Source organism: Passer domesticus, unplaced genomic scaffold (assembly GCF_036417665.1).
Source record: "Passer domesticus isolate bPasDom1 unplaced genomic scaffold, bPasDom1.hap1 HAP1_SCAFFOLD_51, whole genome shotgun sequence".
Lineage (NCBI taxonomy): Eukaryota > Metazoa > Chordata > Aves > Passeriformes > Passeridae > Passer > Passer domesticus.
In genome coordinates, this window is record NW_026990161.1 from 1168275 (window position 1) to 1186499 (window position 18225).

The 18225-nt window shown below is 44.4% G+C and overlaps 1 long non-coding RNA gene across 2 annotated transcripts in view; it reads left to right on the forward strand.

Annotated features, from left to right (window-relative positions):
- The window catches only part of LOC135292803 (uncharacterized), a 29115-nt gene that overhangs the window by 10168 nt on the left and 722 nt on the right, over positions 1-18225 (forward strand). Inside the window, exon 2 of one of the 2 annotated variants that reach the window (XR_010354967.1) lies at positions 17884-18006. This is a non-coding gene — a long non-coding RNA (uncharacterized LOC135292803). Of the gene's footprint in view, positions 1-16699; positions 18007-18225 lie in introns of those variants that run through there. The other variant, XR_010354966.1, reaches the window with a different exon arrangement.

An 18225-nucleotide genomic window follows, 5' to 3' on the forward strand; every position in this document is an offset into this window, starting at 1 on the left:
AGCTCCAGTGAACAAGGACAAGTGGAAGGAAGGGCTTGACAATCCTGACCTACCAATCTCAGAAAGAATCAATCTGATTGTGAAATCCAGCGTGCAAAATTGGCACAAATATCAGCTCACATCTTTAAAAAGTCTTCATAACATGCAAATCCCAATTAGTCCTCACTGAGGAAAAGGCAAAGCTAAAATATATTTGCCTACATTTTTAATTATTATTATTAAATTTACAGAACTTATGCTGACCAGCATATATTTCCTGTGAAATGTGCAGATGATCTACATGCACACACTGAGGGAGGATTTTTCCCAAGGAATTATATAAAGTTTTATTGTCTGAAAACAGATGTAGTTATCTCTTACACTACTGAGTCGTTTCAAAGGAGCAAGCAACATAGATTAGGTGACTTTTTAGACCCCTAGCACAGGCACAGGAAAGGGACACCTCTCTGAAGTCATGGGTCATACCAGCACATAATTTCACTTGCTTGAAAGCCCGAAGCCAAGGTCAAGATACACCAGTGTTATTCAAACCTTATTAACAACAACGTTGAAAACACTTTGCCAGGACTCTGCTTCAAAATATTTCCAGCATATTTCTGCCTAGAACATCTTCCTCTGTCCCATTTGTCTGTTTAACACACTCTGCTCATTTCTTTCCCATCAGACCCTGAGAAGCCTTTCCCATTCCTGTTGTATCAGTACCTGGACATCACCTTCTGTGCAACTTAAAGATTTTAATAATAATAGTATATAATATAATATAATATAATATAATATAATATAATATAATATAATATAATATAATTATTATATTGTAATATTATGCATTTTTTAATAGTAATAGTGTGTCCTTTTCTGCAGGCCTACCTTCTCCTACCTTTGGTGACTAGTTAGCAAAATATTATCTGTTATCAGCCCATCTTCTTGTCTTAATTAAGCTTGCAGGGAGGTTTTATTCCTCTGCCTGTGATGATCTTTGGTGCCCTAAATTTAATTTCTTTTCATAATCCCTACAGGAGCAAGCAGCACAGAGGAGTTTTAAATAATAAAGTGTTGGAACCTTGGAAGCAACAAGAACTTGGCAGAAACACCCATGGGATAAGATAAATTATCGTGTTTAAAAACAAACAAGCAGGCACTATAAGCCTCAGTAGGGCTGTGAGCAGTGCTGGCTTTCCATTGCAGAGCCTTGCTGGCTTTTAGAAGAGGGATGAGGGGTGCAAAGGCAGCAGTAAAAGCCATGTGGTGGCTTCTGTCTGTTCCCTTCCTTCCTTCTCAGCAATCCAAGTCACCAGGTGCTGCAGAGCACCCTGCAGCAGCCCCTCCTGCAGGGACAGGCACAGGCAGCAGAAAGCTGCTTTTCCTTGGAGTCAGGCTCAGAATTCTTTGTGCGGGAGCCCTGAACTAGCCTGTAGAACCAAGTGGTCAGGGAAGAGACACTAGAAATCCATCCCGGTTTCTGATGTCAAGCTTGATTCTTTCATCTGCAAAGCAGGATGGAATATCATTTCAAAATCTGCAAAGCTGTTGCTTTGGAATGATGTCTTCACATCTGCCTTTGGATGGGGAACTTAGTAAATAAATCTGAAGGCAGAACTGAAAAATGGGAGTCCCTAACCACTCTCAGCTTTGCCACTGTACTTCAGCAGTGCAAAACACTTAGAAAATATCACTTATAGATATGGTTTATTGCACTTAGAAATATGGCTTATACAATGTGAATTTTGTCCTGGTGTTCAGGATCACAACACTGAATTTTACTTAAATATTTCAGTTACTCTTGTATCCCTCTTCTTTTACCCAAAGGCATTCACTGAACCAAGGTGGTGTCACATTTTTAGCATTGCCCTTTAGAAGCTGAATGAACTTTAAAAGCAGCTTTTTATTTTCTCACTGAAACTAAATAGGCTACATCCTGAAATTTTAGACCATTTAAAATTGGCTGATAGATAAACCTTTTATTTATTACTTATATATTAGTTATTTATATTGTATTGTAAACTGTGTGAGTATGACTTTAGTAAAAAACTGCATTCCTATCATAGAATTATTTCTCAAGCTCAGGAACAGACTCACAGCAGAAGAAAGCCTTAGGGTCTATCAGGTAACAACCAAATGTAAAAGCAAACATCAGCTTCTCTAGAAGTGAGGTGCACGACTGCCTTTGAGAGAAAGATCATCCTACACTCACAGCGAGATGTTCTCTTTATTTTTGGTAATTGACAGTAAAAAGAAGTGCTGGAGTACCTGGTGGCATGAAATAAGGGGCTGACATTGGGAGGAGGGAACAGTGGTTGTTTACTGGGGCTAGAAACACTCGTATGAGGTGCAAACCTCATCCAGCAGCAGGAATACTTGCTACATGAACAAGATTTACTGACAGACTCCATCTGTGCCTTCCCACCAAACAAGGTCACTCAGTCAGATCCTAGGAAGCCTAATGAGCAAAGTTGCCAAGTCTCTGCAGTGATAATGGAGGCTTGCTCTGACTTACGCCTCAGGCACTTGCAATATTTTTAGTACTGGAAAATAAAATAGGGTAGAGGAAAAAAGGTCATAATTTTTATCAAACCAGTCCCCCTTGAGAAATATCAGTGTGCATGCCTGTGCATGAACATACCTGGGTATTTTTTCTTTCTTTTCCTGGTGATTTGCAGTTTACTTTACTCTTGAGGCACTCCTTCATCTTGGGATTCATCTTGGCCATTCATCTCACATCTGCACCTTGGTTGTGGAAACATCACTGTGGTGGTACCATGCCCCTTCCTTACAAAAGGCTGTATCAACAGCATGTGTGGTGGCTCCAAAGCTGAGGGAGAGGCTTTAACTATGGATTTTTGATGTTCATCAATTTTCTGCCTGGAGTTTCTGTGATACAGTCTGGTCAACTTACAGGAAATATTGTGGTAAGGGACGAAAATAAATTTAGAGCATTGCACACGCCCAGAAAAAAAGTCTCTGCTAAGAACTTTTAGTATTCACAGCTGATTTGTTCCTGTAGACAAGCTGATAGTTAAACCAAAACAACTGAACCGCAAGTACCCTGAATCCCTTGTTTGATCTAGGATCTATTCATGTTTATCTGCTTTTGATAGGAATATCTGGTCCAGTGTATGTTTCCAGTGTATGTTTATGCACTGCCTGCAAAAAATTAGCCCCTTATTTGACTTCTTAGTGAGTAAAAGAATTCTTGTCTAAATCTGTGAGATGGCATTAAGGAGACCAAAACCATCATGTAAAACAGTGGAATAAGACGAGAAATTTAGATGGACAGTCAGTGAAGTTTCTCAGTGCCATCCTTTAGTGCGGGATGGAATGTTTCTGGAATGAAATAGTGCTTCTTGTGGTGAGAGATGTGTTGCAATGTACGCTGTCAGAGTCTTAGTATGGAGAAGATGTGGAGCAGATCTTTTGGAAATGGCTCTACCCTGCAGAATCCATTCTGTGTCACCTTCTGACAGGATTCTGTTCTGCCCCTGAGTCAGTGTAAACTAACTCAGGTCTCACATACAGAAAACTTCTTCACAGGATGGGGAGTCACATTTTCTCTTGTGTGCCTTCACACTCAATGTATACAACAGGACATTGCCAAATTGCACGCCTGGTGATCAGAATAGAGCATTAATTTAAAAGTTCTAGGGGATAAGCATCCAGGAAAATGCACATGCACAAGTGAATATTTCCATATTCTGGAGGAGATGTCTCTACAATTGCCAAAGGACACTGCATAGTGACACTGGCACTCAGTTGCCTTGTAAAATACAATTGTAAGAGATGTCTTTCTGCAGTGATATAATATCACTGACTGTGGTAGAAGTAGATCTACAAGTGGAAAAGACATGAAAATTTTAATTCTGAGTTGAAGAATACACCAAGATTATGAATTAAATTTTTATTTATTGCTTAACTTATAAAGATGCTGTAGCTCAGGCTCTGCAAATATCCATTCTCCAGCAGTGAGTGCAGACTGGAAATGCAGAACTTGGTGTTAAGCCCAAGGCTTTTTGGGATATCTGTCCAAATTTCCAGTGTAGGATGTCCTGGATTGCCCACAGCTTTCAAATGACCCCTGAAGTTTGCTGTAAGCAGTGCCAAGGCTTTTTTTAGCAATACTCACACTTCTAAATTCCCAGTTACAAGTGGGGGGTAACTAGTTTAGCAATATGAGCTATATGGAGGTAGGAATTGATGGTTTTCCCCTTATTCTCTGTTGTTTCCTGCCATCTGACAGACTTATAAAATGACAGCTCTGCCCATATATTCAAAAACATATCTAGTAATATAATGACTTACCTAATAATCAAAAAGTCCTTTCTATTGCCTGAGAGATGTAATGAAACGTTCTGACGGGTGGGGGTGGAACAGTATGAAATCTCCAAACTGACAGCAAGCATGGTATTAGTTCCCATAAGACAGAACAGCACAGATGTGCACAGAACAGCACATCACCCTGCACACACACTAAGGAGAAATGAAGGTTTAAGGTGCGGTTCTCAGCTCTTCTCCCTAAAGAGCAGGTACTTGTTCCCTGAAATCCCTGTCCCTCTGTTCCCCAGTTTACTCTGGCACACCACACAGTATTTCACAGCTGAAACTCAAAGCAGCTCTGTCCTGGCTGTGCACAGATCTTGAGGTGCACTGACAGCTTCACCCTCAGGCACCGGAATTGCCAAAAACCTGAAGTTTTTTTCTCTCCCGTCCCATCACATTTCTGCTGGTAATTATTTTATTTCTTTTCCCTTCTGACCTTCCCCACAGCCATGCCTGGCTCCATGCTGTGTGTACCAGTGTTCTTTTCCAGCCAGGCCACCTCTCATCTCCCTCTGCCCTCACGCCTCACCTAGGTCAGCCGAAGCCCAAGCTTTAGGTCAGATCTAAGCCCCGGCTTATCTGTTGCTCCACTGCAAAAACAAGACAAGAACTGTGTGGGAAGTGGATTCGTAAAGAATTCTCAAAACCTGGCAGAAAGCTCACACAGTCTTGTACATCTCTGTGCAAACACTGAGTTAAGGTGTGATGACTTAGGAAGGCCATATTTCAATAATTAAAATACTTATAAACACTTTTCAGCCTATTAGCTTTTACCACACAATGCCACTATTACTTCTAACACCAATCACCTATATTTTTACCCCAGGTGATCCTACTACAATCCATCTTTCACAGTTCTAATTCTCTAAAGTATCTGGTCTTTTCACAAGGGCATATTTTGAAACTTATTAAACTTATGGAACTTATTAGAAGTTATTTCTTGTTCAGTCTCTCTCTCAACAATGTCATCTCTATTCTAGAGCCTTCCTAAACCAACACATCTTATCTCAGTGTTTACATACAGATGTACAAGACTATGTGAACTTTCTATCAGGTTTTGGGAATTCCTTACAAATCCATTTCCCACAGAACTGCACCTTGAGTGTGGGATTCCAGGCACTTCTCATAGCTGTCTCACCAAAACTGGCTGTCTGGGCTTAAAAAAACACCAGTTTATTGGTTCTGACTGGAAAATGGGTGATATTTTGAAAAAATGTTAACTCTGGCTTTCTCTAAAACATTGTTTGTGTTGGATTTTCCTTTATTTTGCAGTTTTCTTTAGCTTTTATAGTTTTGCATGGCCAAAAAAAAAAAAAGAGGAATTATCTCAGATGGCTGCTCTGACCCTGAATGGGAGAGCAAGTCATTTTTTCTATAATATGTATTTCATGAAGCTCCTCTCCTGACCCATATTATTCAGTTATTCATTAAAGCTAAAGGATTGTGTATGCTTTTTCTTTGTTGTTGTTTGGGTGGTTTTTTTTAAGAAAAAACCCAAATATTTTATACATTATAATCAAAATTTAATTTAATTTTATTTATAATTAAAACCATGTCTTAAACTGAAAGGAAAGTTGGTGCCTGAAAAAAACAGTTCAAAATATGTTTTGCTATAGAACCTCTTTACAACAGCAGTGTTGACTTGTAAGAAATTATATGTGTAATCAACAACAAACCTTTTGTGTACATCTTACAATGCAAAAAAACCCCACTTACAGAGATCCACAGATGAAGCTATTAGGAAGCATGGATGCAGATGTTGTATTGAACAGCCTTGCACAAATAAAAGGAAGTAAGGGATACAAGAAGCTTCAAGTACTCACTGTGAATAAATTGCATCTAGAAAGACTTGCCACTGGGTAACACAAATCCATATGACATAACTATAAAGAGAGATGAACCTTTTCTTTGGGATCTTCCCATGTCTCTCGTTTAACCTTTCAGTTAAAGATGTTTTAAGCTTGAGCAGCTGTCAATGCAACATTAATATGTGAAAGAAATAGAATGAAACATTCCAGACTTCCTGCAGAGGCAGTAATTTGCTGGCTGTTCCCTCTCAGGCTTTCATGGTCCGGTGCCCAGGTGTCCTGTCCTGGAGCTCCCTGCCACGCTCACCGAGGGCTGCATTTCCACTGAGCTTTATCTCAGCCTGATAAAATTGTAATTCTTGATGAGGTTCAGCCAGGCATGCCCTAGGAACTGCAGAAAAGGATGGGGAAGAGTCAGGGAAAGGCAAAGACAGGCAACACTTCTGTACATTGGTCATAGGACAACTCTTTCATTTCAAGGGAGTTGTTCTGATACAGCCCTGCTTAGCACTGAACAGAGGGTGATTAATGTTTAATTGGTTACAATGCACCTTTTCTAGCAATTAGTGAACACCTCCCCCAGTGATTGAGACCATCTCAGGGTCTGAGACTGGGTTTCCATCACCACCCCAGCACCTGTCTGCTTGTTGCAGCTTGGTTTGGAAAATCACCCACATGAAGAAATGTCCTTCTCTTTGCCAGCTGGGCTCCAGAGGGTTTAACCAACCACTAATAGGACCCCTCATCTGCTGAGTTTTTACTCATTCATGGTCCTGCCCCCCACCACAAACAAAGCACATATGGAAACCTCTACTGGGATTACTCCACTTGTGTCGCTCAAAAGGCACTGACAGTTCCAGTGCCTCAAACAGTGTCCCATACCGTGTTTCCACGCAGGGAAAAGCTAATAATTATAGCAGTGACTCTTTCTGTGACTGGGTAATATGTACAGGGTGTATGATCCATTTCTCTAAAAGAGAAAAAAAAGTACTTTTATATGGCAGCATTGGCAGTGAAACTGATTTTTAACAAGTACTTCAGGGATTCCAGATGTCACTTGACAAGTTGAGCAAAAGTGCTAGCTCTTCCATCAGTCTGTAACAAGTAATCATGTAACAGTTGCAAGATTATTCAAATGGCTCTAAGATTATTTTTGCAGCCAATTTCAGTCCATGGAATTGTGGAAATAGTCCCCCAGGCATGTGAGAACTTTTGTGGTTGTTATCTGTCTGGAGGAATATATAAAGAAATTACAGCCCATCTATAAGTAGTATTGATTAGAAATATCTCTGTGGGAGAAAAAATAACCGCCACAAAAAAAAACACCTCCAAACCAAAACTATTGCATCTAAAAACCTGGCTGGGTTTGGTTTGGTTTGGTTTTTGGGTTTTTTTCGCAACTGTACTGCCGGGGTCGGCTGTTACTTGTCTCTGCCCCAGCACGGGAAAAAGTGGTTCTGGGCAGGCCGCGCTCTCGAAGAAGGAGTCTGGACTCTTGCTTTTAGGTCTTCAGTCGAGTTTATTATTTCTTATCTACAAAGATTTTCTGTCTGTCCAGCCGAGGTCTGATCAGCAAGACAGCCAAAGGCACTCTCCCCCGCCCACGAGGCGGTTGTCTCTTTTATAATGAAAATTATGTATTAGATATTTACCTTTACTTCCCAATACTTTCTGCCCTTGTTGGCAAGTGTACTCTTTCTATGAACCAATCCACACATGCCAACATCATTCTGAACATGGATGCCAAGGAGAAGAAAGAAGAAGGACAGGGCACGCCCAAATTCCTCCATCTTGGGACTCCTGATCCATGCACAGAATTCTAGACCCCCCTGTACAACACATAAAACCCCCCTGTACAGTGCATTCTAACTTAAGTTCTAACAAGTGAATAACATCCCCTCACCATTCAGACCTGAAATTCTCTCATCTCCTCACCTTCAGGTGTCATTTTTTTAAAAGGATCAAAGTCAAGCCACCAGGTACTTTTGACAACATTCCAGGGCCTCCGAGCCCCCCAAGGGTTGTCTCGGTAGCTCTGGACATCCGGAGTGATGTACTGAGTTCCCACATCTCCCCCTTCTGTTTGCACCAAAAGCACCCTCTTTACAACTCGACTCATGACACCCCGCACACACAAAAGAATACATGGAATTACAATCAAGAGGACTATGAGAATCACCAAAATTTGAAACCCTATCTTTAAAAATTCTTTTCCCAAAGGTGAAAGATCAAAAAACTTTGCCATGTCCTCAATCCAAGATCCAGTGATCTTGCCAAGTTTCTTTACACTCTCCTCTATTTTTTCGATATTTTCATGAATTGACCTGGAATGGTCAGAGAGATTAATACAGCACATTCCTTCAAATTCTTTGCATCCATGGCCGTGAGCGAGCAAAAGATAATCGATTGCTGCTCTGTTTTGCAGAGTTGCCTGTCTTACACTGTTCATGTCTTGCAACATGTCACTCAGTGCAAGAGAGACTGATTGAGCATGCTTGTTCAGCCAACAACCCATACGATCCAATTGAGTCAAAGCAACCCCTGATGCTACCTGAGGTGAGAAAATTGCTGTCGCAATTCTCCTTGCCTTGCTCCAAGTGTAAACCCTGTCATCACAATTCTCATCGAAATGCTGTAAAGATCTTTTATCTTTATGTTTTTGTTCCCTCTGCATCTTTAAATCTGGTGTCAGCATTGAAATTCTTCCAATGCTGCATGGACCTCCCTTGGCATTCGCAGGAATACCATGCCAAATCCTGTCTCCACAAATCAAAAAGAATCCCCTTGGCAGTTGCACTGGGACTTGGAGTGACCCTTTGTCTGTCACCATGGTGTTGTTGCACCAGGCTGACGCATTTCTGTAGAATTCATGACTGGGAGTGACATCAATAGTTTTGTTTGGCTTTGCTGTACCTGAAATTTCAAATTTCATGCATACATTCATTGTCATGGACCTGAAAATCTCCAATTCCTGAGGTTCGGAAGAAGCCACAGGAAGAGAATGTGTCCAAGCACACCATTCATTCACAGGATCTTTAACAACCTGTGAGATCTCGATTGCAGTGTGTCCTGGAATTGGCCATTCATTCACTGGCAATCCAGTCATGTATGCTGAAAATGGCCTCCCTGGTCTGGAGTGCGTCAGGCAAATGCTATCTAAATCTGCTGCCTGGGCTAAAACTTCCCAAACATTTTTTTCTGGCGGATTGACTGGTAAATTTGCTTTGTTGTTCAAAACCATTGGCAATGACACAAAACACATGAACATTGCAAAGTTCATCACCCCACCTTTGTGACTAAATATCACCATTTTCCACCCAAGATTTTTCAGAAAACCCCCAAAGTCTTTTATTCTTCTGTTTCTTCTAGATTATTGCTTGTAGTTTGAGTCTCCTCCTCCGTCTGAGTACTTGCCTCTCTGTTTCTGGGATCTGTGTTCTTTTGTTCTTGCGTTCGAAACGGCTTCACGTGTCGTGCCGACACCCACTTCGGACCTTGCTCTGTGGAAACACAAGCGAAACCCTTGCCCCAAGTGATTAGTTTGAAAGGACCTTCTATCTGTCCTGATTCTGGGTTTCTGACCAAAACTAAAGGATTCTCCCTTAGTCTTGCCTGTGAACTGTTTGAGAAATGTCTCAGGATTGGAGGATTGGGTTCTGAAGATGAACTATTTAGGAAATTCAACACATACAATGCTTTATTTAATTTCATGTGTGGCGTCGCCTCTGGCTCCCCCCTCCTCTGTCTATCTAGAAGGGATTTTAAGGTATGGTGTGTTCTTTCAATGATTGCTTGACCTGTGGGTGTGTGTGGAATACCAAAGGTATGTCTGACACTCCATTTTTTCAAACATTTGTCAAGCACCCTGCCTGTATAAGTTGGACCATTACCTGTTTTTATTTCCTGAGGCACACCCAATGACGCAAATGCTTGTAGAAAGTGTCGACAAGCATGGTCTGCTGTTTCCCCTGCATGTGCTGAAGCAAAGACTGTTCCCGAAAATGTATCAACTGAAACGTGAACATTTTTGAGCCTCCCAAATGAGGGATATTTCGTGACATCTGTTTGCCATAACTGAAGACTTTCCAGTCCTCGTGGATTGACCGCTCCTGTTGAGGCTGGCGGCTGTACAAGTTGACAATCTGGACAAGCATTGATGATCTCTCTTGCCTGAGTTTTTGTGAAACAAAAGGATTCCATCAATGCATGTGCATTCTGATGAAAAAAGCTATGACTCAATTTTGCCTGCTCAAAAATGTCTGGGAGTGTCTGTGAAATGGGCATTGTCAACCTGTCTGCTCGAGCATTCCCCTCTGCTAAGAATCCTGGATGTGTTGTTTGAGCTCTGATGTGTGTGATAAAATATTCATGTTCCCTATTTTCTAACAAAGTTTTCGTGCTCACCAAATATGAATACAATATTTCATTGTTGGCCTCTTTCAAGAGTGAACCTTCCAAGCGTCTGACTACCCCCGCGACATATGCGGAATCCGTAATCAAATTGAGAGGTTGTTCAAACAATTGAAATGCTCGAGTGACTGCTGCCAATTCCACAATTTGTGGAGAACCCTGAATCATCCTCACATCCGAATCCCATTTCCCTGTCTGAGTTCATCCATGTGATCACTGACTTGTGTGTCTTCCCTGAGCCATCAGTGAATACTGTGATCCCGTCCAGAGGTTCGTCACTTATTCTTGGCTTTGCTCTAACATATTTGTGACTGCAGCACTCTGTGTTGCGGAAAATGAATTGTGCAAGCTCCTGGGAAAGCTAACAATGCAATTATTAAGTCTTTTGATTTCTCCATCGCCCATTTAAAATAATCTTTTTTCAATGGTAAATGAATGATTGAAAATTCTCGTCCTGCCATTGTCAGCAACCTTGTTCTCCCCTTGATGATGATTTGCGCCATCATTTCTAGATCTGTAAGAATTGTTTTTGAAGGCCTGTATGGTAGAAAAATCCATTCTATAATTATCAAAGAATCTCTTTGGGATGAATCCCATTGAAAGATCAAGCCGTGGAACTGTGTTTTCTCTCCCAGCACTGCCAACTCAAAAGGCAATGATTCAACGAACCGATGTGCTTGACGCTTTTGAATGGCATCTGTGATTTTTTCCAATTCCTTTTTTGCCTCTTGCGTGAGTGTCCTGGGAGATCGAATGTCTGTGTCCCCTCTCAAAAGATTGAGCAACGCTGGAATGTCGTTGTTCGTGATCCCTAGAATTGGTCTCATCCAGTTGATTTCTCCCAAAAGTTGCTGCAAATCATGCAGATTGTTGACTTTTGTGCTGATCTCCATCTTTTGGGGTTTTATCGTTCTCTCTGAGATTTTCCACCCTAAATATGTCCAAGGTGCAATCTCCTGAATTTTTGAAACACTGATTTCCAAACCTGCCTTTTGCACCTCTGTGATCACACAGTCACGAGCTTTTTGCAGCTCCTGTTGTGTTGACGCTGCAATGAGCAAACCGTCCATATAATGAATAATCTTCACCTGCGGGAATTTCTTCCGTGCCGGTGACAAAGCTCCTGCCACGTACCATTGACAAATTGTTGGCGAGTTTTTCAGACCTTGTGGAAGTACCACCCAATGGTATCGTTGCAACGGTGCTTCCTTGTTGATACTTGGAACGGAAAAGGCAAGTCTTGGTGCATCATCTGGATGAAGTGGAATGCTGAAAAAACAATCCTTGAGATCGATGATCACGAGTTGCCAATCTCTGGGAATCATCGAAACCGATGGAAGTCCCAACTGAAGAGGTCCCATGTCCTCAATGACTTCATTGATCTTTCTGAGATCATGCAACAGCCTCCATTTACCTGATAGTTTCTTCTTGATGACGAACACTGGAGAATTCCAAGGGCTATTTGTTGGTTTGATGTGTCCCTTCTCCAATTGTTGTTGGACCAGGTTCTTCAGCGCACTCAACTTTTCTCGTTCAAGGGGCCACTGATCCACCCAAACCGGATCATTTGTTTTCCAAGTCAGTTTCAGTGTGGCGAGTGCCGCAGTGACCCCAATTAAAAATCCATCTCGATCTTCGTCCCCCACTGAGCCAACAAATCTCTTCCCCAAACTGTGATTGGCTTTTGCACAACAAATGGACGAATGATCGCTGTTTTGTTTCCCGGTCCTGTGACAACAATAGAATTCTCACTCTGCAGACATAGAGAAGCTCCCCCTATGCCTGAGAGAGATCCCAGAGGCACAATCAAATTCCAATCACGGGGCCAAAAGATGTACGATATTACTGTGACATCTGCTCCCGTGTCAAGCATTCCTCTGACCACTATTGTTCTGTCCCCACAAGTCAACTGACATGTGAGTGTGGGTCGATCTCGACCTATGTGTTTGATCCACGTGGCATGAATTTCAACATTCTCCCTCAGAGGATGCCCTTCCTCATCAAAGATTGACAGAACCTGCCCAATGGCATGTGGTGGCAATGCGAAAGCTCTCGCAACTTGAGTGTTTTCCACCACGATCAACGGTGGACGGAGGGCTTTTGCTAGAACTGTTAATTCTGTATTTCTGTCTGCTGATATAACTGATGGATAAACAATGAGTCCCAGGATACTACTTCTGTCCTGCCCTACTATTAAAAAATCTTGTTTTTTGTCCGAACGTCCATGGACACCTGTTGGTATCTCCGCATGACTTTCATCCAAGAAACACACTAATTTGGAAGCTGCCAATGTGCACTGCGTTCCTGGTGGAAGAAGGTCTGGGTCGCTGGAGAGTCTGCTGAGGACTTTGCTGAGGGTGTCTGCTTGATGCTCTCCGATGACTGTCCTGCCTGCTCTTGTGTCATCGCCATCACTTGTGTCGTTGCGCGCTGGCGATTTGTGTGCGCGCTCTTTTTCCTGTTTCCCAGGTGGTAAAGGATTTCCTTCCACATCCGTCTGAGAATAACATTCTTTCACAGAGTGTCTTCCTCTTCCGCATCGTGCGCAAAGTGGTTTTTGCGGTTTTTGCATCTGCACTTGTGCGTGCGCTTGTGGGCAATTCTTCTTAAAATGTTCAAATGCTCCACACTTGTAGCACTGTCCTCCTGGTGGATTGTTTTTCTTTTGAATGGTTGCAAGAATTTCATTCTGCTGTTGAAATATTTTGTCCAGCATCTCTTCTTCTGATTGTTTTCCCGAGTGTTCTCTCAGCTGGTTTTCCCACTCTCCTCTCAATTTATCTCTCACGATCGACGCAACATGCTGAGGCGTTCCCACCTTGCTGCATGCTTCCACCATCTCTGCCAAGGATGGCCGTCCTGGCATTGCAGTGATGACCCGTTGACAATCCGGGTTGGCATTGCCGAATGCGAGACTCTCCAAAAGTGGTCGCTTCGCAGCTTCGATGGTCACCTGTCGATCCACCGCTTGCGTGAGTCGATCTATGAATGATGAATATGGTTCTGTGGGACTTTGCCTGATGGTTGAAAATGGGACATCTGGAACTCCTGCTGGAGCGATCTGCAAGATCGCTTTCTGCGCCGCTTCCTTGATGTCATTCAACACTCGCCTTGGAAGACGTACCGCTTGTTCTGCTGGATTGTCATCTGGAGGATCTCCTGCCAACTGTGCTTCAGTGAGGTTCGCCTTTGGCCCGCCTTGATAATTTTTCTTCAACTCTGTGAGATATCTTCGCCATCTTCTTTCCGAGATGAGATTCTGTGTGTCTGTGAGAATCATTGACACAAGGCTTCGAATATCAAATGGTGTCAGGTCATACATGTTAAATGTCCCCCTCAGGAGCTGTTTAGACTATGGTGAATCCAGTCCATTGCGTTGAACAGCTCTCGCTAAGTCTTTGATCACATCGTGATTCAACCTTTCCCACCTTGGATTCTGCCCCTGCGCATCATATGTCACTGGCATTTCAGATCTCCTGATCCTTGCAGCAAAGCTTCTTCTGTCAGTTCTTTTTGACCTGTTTCCAATCCACCATTTTCATTGGTTGTTCCTCTTCTTCCTGTAGAAATTCTTTTGGCAATTGCATGCACAGTGGAGTCTTCGATGTCAACAGTGATTGTTTTTCAAACAGTCTTTGACTCGAGGTCTTTGGCCTCGCTCCTGGACTTAAATAAGGAATTTGAAATTCTTGTGTCTGCATCCTTTTCATCGCATCAAATGATGGCACATATCCTTTTCTTGCTTCTGCTGCTGAAAACATCCATGCCGGAATTCCTTCTGATGCTGCGATTCGTATCACGTCTTCTTCTTGCCCTTGATCCTCGTATAATGTATCTTTATGTTCTAACTGTGGTACTGTTTTCTTTGATGTTGCCTTCCCTTTATATGTCGTTGGAAAAAACTGCTGCATTGTTGCAGTCCTGCCACGAGATAACGTTGTGGCTCTGCCCTGCATTTCGGTCATCCCCCCACTGGGTTGCCTGGACAGCTGCGATGACGTCACGAGCTCGATCGGCTCCTCAGCCATATCGATTGGCTGCAGCAGTTGTGTTTGTGGAACCCGAGCCTGCACGGATTTTGGCTGAGCCAGCAATGGAGGTTGAACACCTGAGCACCGCCCTGAGATGGGAGAGGTATGAACCACAGGAGTTGGGATCGAGGAAACTGGAACCGGAGAAGGGGTGGAGCCCCGGGACACGGAGCCCCGAGATCGGCCCCTCCTCGCCCGAGACGTCACCGAGGATCGGACCCGCCCCCGACCGCGCTCCGTCCGCATTTTCCGCGTGTGCGCTTTTTCAGGAATGCTTCCCGTCTCCCCTGGGCTGACGTCACTGTCTCCATCCCGCTCCCCTTCTGATGTCTCCTCCCCAGTGTCTGTCCCCGACTCCTCCCTCTCTGACGCTGTGTCCACACCCCATCCCCATGTGTGCGATCCCTGCTTCGCCCGTGCCCGTATTTGCTCCGCGATGCGAGCTGACCGCCGCGGTTCTGTTTCCGGGTCCTGCGTCACCGCCGTGCGTCCCCTACATCTACTTACGGGTGCTGCTCGGAATTCCGCGGCTGCTTCGAGCTTGTTGCCCGCGTCTGACGTGGACGCTGTGATTTGGGAGCCCTTCCCGGATGTCCCGCGTGTCTCGCCCCCCGCGTGCATCTTTGGCACGGCGCCTGCCAAGGCTGCCACCCCCGGTGTGGGTCCCCCAAAACCCATGCCAAAACTCGTGTTCCCCACCGCTTCCGCGCCCCCCCCGCCAGTCACGACCACCGCCGTCGCCGCCGCGCAGCCGCGCGCGCCGCGAGAAAGCGTTTCCCCATCCCCCTTCGATCCCCCTCGGACCCCCCTTCCCGATTCTTCCGCCTCCCCCGCCCCTTCGTCCCCCGAGACTCGAAATTCAGGAACAATCGTCCCCGACCCCTCGATCTCGCTGGGTGAAGATCTCAGCTCTTCTGGGGTTGGGATTGTATTCACGTCTGAATCAGAGCCTGAACCCCCTTCAGTTTCTGGGGTTTCAGGGCGTTTTGGAGGTCTCTTGGGACTTTGGGATGACGGGGCTGAAAGCAGTGCCTTTTCCCCTTGCTCCTCTCCCTCGGGAGCTGTCCCCCCCGGGCCAATTGGAACCAGAGCCAATCTCTGGACTGAGCCATGCTCTTTTTTCCCCGCCCTTGTGGGAGTTGTGGAACCTAATTCCCTGGCTGATCTCCGACACTTTGCAGAGACAGCCTCTAACATAATTCTCGCTGGAGATAACAGCTTGAAAGCCGTCTCTTCCCTTCTGGCAGCTAAAAAATATAAATGTCTGTTAACTTCTTGCCAACAGCCTAACTCAAACAACACATGTGTTTCTGCAAATGGATAATTATATCTGACCCATAATAATAACTCTTTGAGCTCCTTTCTAGAAACCCCCTCTGCGTACGCTTCTGTCACGCCTTGTAAGGCTGACAAGGTTTCTATTTGTGCCTGTGTGAGTGTGTTCCCCATGTTTCTTAATTTTGACCTCACCGAATTTGTGTCGTCAGAGCAGTCTGGAGGCTCCCGGTTCCCGTCCAGCAGGTCACAGGAGATGGATTCGGAGGCGCCTTTCCGATTCCGATCCGGGCTGTTCTGATACGAGGTTTCTTCGGGAGAAGTGGAGTGCGGTGTTCTCTCTTTGGCTGCTGCTTCTTCGGACTCTTCTGGCTGCCTTCCCAAGGAGTTATCAGTGCTCTCCTGGGAACGAGTCCAGCTCCGGGAACTGCCCGCCTGGGAGCTGCCCGCTCGGGTGCTGCCCACCTGGGTGTTCTCTCTGCAGCTCACTCTTCGGCTCTCCGCTCAAGCTGTCCTTTTCGCTTTTCGTGCCCACCTTCGGGCCCCCCTTCGTGCCCACCTTCGGGCCCCCCTTCGTGCCCACCCAGGGACGCCAGATGCCGGGGTCGGCTGTTGCTTGTCTCTGCCCCAGCACGGGAAAAAGTGGTTCTGGGTAGGCCGCGCTCTCGAAGAAGGCGTCTGGACTCTTGCCTTTAGGTCTTCAGTCGAGTTTATTATTTCTTATCTACAAAGATTTTCTGTCTGTCCAGCCGAGGTCTGATCAGCAAGACAGCCAAAGGCACTCTCTCCCGCCCACGAGGCGGTTGTCTCTTTTATAATGAAAACTACGTATTAGATATTTACCTTTAATTCCCAATACTTTCTGCCCTTGTTGGCAAGTGTACTCTTTCTATGAACCAATCCACACATGCCAACATCATTCTGAACATGGATGCCAAGGAGAAGAAAGAAGAAGGACAGGGCACGCCCAAATTCCTCCATCTTGGGACTCCTGATCCATGCACAGAATTCTAGACCCCCCTGTACAACACATAAAACCCCCCTGTACAGTGCATTCTAACTTAAGTTCTAACAAGTGAATAACATCCCCTCACCATTCAGACCCGAAATTCTCTCATCTCCTCACCTTCAGGTGTCATTTCTTTAAAAGGATCAAAGTCAAGCCACCAGGTACTTTTGGCAACATTCCAGGGCCTCCGAGCCCCCCAAGGGTTGTCTCGGTAGCTCTGGACATCCGGAGTGATGTACTGAGTTCCCACACTGTACTTATTTAAATTATGTCAACTTTACTTAGAAGTAAACCTTTGCTCTGTGCAGCCTGCCTTAACACAGCATCAGGCCCTGTCTCCTCATGAATGGATGATAAATGAAAGAACTTGGTGAGAAAGTGTCAAACCTGTTTCTCACCTTCTCCATTTCACTTAGGGGCATAAACTCTTTGGGATAGATTTCGGTGCTCTTCTGCTTCTCTTTTCTATTTCTGAATGCAGAGATTTCAAAATATTTTTTTTTTCTCAGAGGAAAAAAAGGCTTTATGTGCCATAAAGCCTGAAAATGGTGCCTTCCCTGGCATCTCAGGATGTCAAACAACAAATCCCCAGAGCTCCTCTTTTCACACAAAAACAGCGTAGAAAAGACAAAAAACTCCACCTTTTTGTGTCTTCTGATGGTGTCAACTAACAGAGCTACAGAGCCTCCTGCTAGCTGAGGGCCAAGCCCTCTGTGGGCAGGGTGAGAGCAGGAGCTAAGAGCAAATATTTGCAGGCAGGAAAAGCCACCAAGGCCTTAAGAAGGGTTGTCTTTTGTTTAAATGGTGGATTTTTTAAGCTGTCCAAAAGTGAAAAAATGCACATTTATTGTAAATGCAGGGCCACCGACAAGGGAAGGAATGATGAGGAGGACTCCTTATCAGAAGGCTAATTTATTACTTTGATACTATTTTATATTAAAGAATACCATACCATACTAAAGAGTACAGAAAGGATACTTACTGAATGCTAAAAAGATAATAATGAAAACTCATGGCTCTTTCCTGAATCCCGACACAGCTTGGCACTGATGGGCCAAAGAGTCAGAACAACTCACACCAGAATCCAGCCAGGCAATCACCTGTGGTAAACAATCTCCAAACACATTCCACACGTGAGCACAGCACAGGAGAAGCCAATGAGGTAAGAATTGTTTTTCTTTTTTTCTGAGGCCTCTCGCTGCCTTTCAGCTCCCCAGGAGAAAATCCTGGGCGAAGGAATCCCGTTCAGAGCATGAGAATGCCACAGGCATTCATTCAGGGCACAAGAATATGGACAGAGGTGACACAAGTGCCCTTGGAGGGCTGCAGCTGGCTCCTGGGTTTGGGGACACCTGGGTGTGAAGCTCCAGTATGTCCCAGT